Here is a 2392-nt window from a genome sequence, read left to right on the forward strand (position 1 = left end):
AATGCACAGGACAGCCTCCCACCACAAAAAATTATCCAGTCCAAAATATTAATTGTGCCAAAGTTGAGACATGCTGCCTACCTTTACAGTATGTCTTGGAATGAGATAGTGTGCCTTTTTTTTCTTCCTTTTTCTTTTTTTTTTAATTTAAATTTAGTTAACATACAGTGCAATATTGGTTTCAGGAGTAGAATTCAGTGATTCATTACTTGGGTTCAACACCCAGTGCCCTCCTTGGTATCCATCACCCAAGTAGCCCATCCCCTCCTTACCTCCCCCACCCTCTACCAACCCATATTTTGTTTTCAAGATAGTGTGGCTTTGACAAGAGCAGTTTTGTAGAAGTGGGGGATTATGAACTACAATGTTACTGTAAGGATAAAACTGGACAATATATGCAAAAGTGCTGGGCACACAGCTCATGCTAACTAAATGCTAATTTCCTCATTATTTGTTACTGCTCCTCTTTGCAGTCCCTTCATTGTGACTTCTGCACTTGTGAGGGCCTACATATTCACTTTTGAAACTCCCACCATCATGAGTTCTCCCTTAATAGAGACCTGTTTGCTTCTCCTCTGCCTATACATGTGGTACGTGGCCTGATGTAGGCCCCGGTATCTGCTGTCAAAGTAGTGTTTCCCCTTTGGCCACCTGCTCATTGAAGAGGTATGAGCATCAGAGATGTCTGTTTGTCCACCAATATCTATCTTTCCCATTCCATGATGTGGAGTGGTAGCTGCCAGATAGCTGCCCAGTCAGGAACTATATTTCCCTTGTGTCCAGCTGTGGCCATGTGACTAGGTCTCACCAATGGAATGGGATTTGGAGTGACTTGTCATTTGTAGGCTGAGACTTTAAGCAAAGGACAGGCTGTATTCACTCCATGCCCTCTTTCCCTTTTTGCTTTCTGGTGCAGAGGGCTCTGAAGTTCCAGAGAAGGGCTTCTCAAACTTCTGTGTACATGATTCACCCACACCTGGGGATCTGCTGAAAATGCAGGGCTAGTAGAGTAGATCTATAGCAGGGCCTGAGATCTTGCATTTCTAACAGGCCCCTAGAGATGGCAGTGCTGCTGATGCTCAGACTACTTTTCAGAAGCGAGGCTTTAGGGGATGGTGGAACCATAGAATAAAAGGAACATGGATCTCCAAATCACTAAGTAAAGAAAATCTACTTCTGTCAGCAACTCCTGACTTGTTACCTGTGTGACAGGTGCCTTTTTGGACAGCAGCTGGTCTTCTGGAAGTAGTTCACACAATTCACTGCTTCTGTTTGAAAACATCTTGGCCAACTAATTCAGAACAAAATCACCCCCAGCTGTCCCCACCCCTCCTTGGTATATGTGTGTGTGTGTTCCAGATGACTGCTTCATGTTTTAAGAGATCCCTACCTAACTCTACTTTAAAACACTACCAAGCCCTCATACCATTAGCTCCTTGAAAATAGCAATGGTTAAGGAAAACAAAACAAAACAAAAAAAGTCTTGGTTTTTGTATTTGTTGGCTCAGATTAAAATCGGAGAGCAAAAATAAGGTTTGGGATGGTTGTGGACGACCACCTTCTGGAGGAAAGGTTAGTGGAGAGTAGACCAAGAGGGTCTTTAATCCTGAAGGGTCAGTATAGGGATCTCAGGTAGAGTCTCTTAAACAAGGGGCCAGTGGGTGAGTATCAGGGCCCTGGTGTAGGCTGAAGGGCCAAGGTTGGCTGGACCAGCTCAGCTGAAAGTGCAGTCACTCAAAGGTTGCTTGACATGAATAACAGGAGCCTTGGCAGGTAGTCAAATGGGATTGGTGGTGGTGGTGGTGGTGGTGGTTTGTGTGTGTGTGTGTGTGTGTGTGTGTGTGTGTGTGTGTGTGAGATTGTGAAGAGCTAGAATTGGAGCAGAGAGGCAGAGGGAGTCTGGACCAGTACAAGGCCAAAATCCACAGGGGCCTTTTGCATGCTTCCAGCAAACATTTACAGTGAGGAGGCCAAGTTCATCTAAAGAACGCTGACCAGCTGGACACATTGTGCTAGAGTTTAGCCAAGGATATTAGTGGAAAGTCCCTCCCTGCATTTTGAGCAAGGATGGCTGGAACAAGAAGGCCTGCCATATCATTGTTGCTCTGGCCCTGACCTGACTTTCCAGAAATAACAGCTACAGCCAGGTCCTGCTCAAGCCCTGCTGGCTTTGGGACGAGTCTGGGCCTGAACATGAGCAAGAGAAAGTCAAGGGGAAATGGTTACATCAACTTATTTTGAATACATCACTTGGGTGAGTTGCAGAGGCTAGCCTTTATCCCAAGTGGTGCTCAAATAACATCATCAAGCCATTCTATCAGTATTTTGTAGAAACAGCAGCAAAAAAATGTGAGAAAAATTGCAAACTGTCCACTCTGACTAGTCAGGGCCA

The sequence above is a fragment of the Lynx canadensis genome, chromosome A2 (assembly GCF_007474595.2).
Source record: "Lynx canadensis isolate LIC74 chromosome A2, mLynCan4.pri.v2, whole genome shotgun sequence".
NCBI classification, from domain to species: domain Eukaryota; kingdom Metazoa; phylum Chordata; class Mammalia; order Carnivora; family Felidae; genus Lynx; species Lynx canadensis.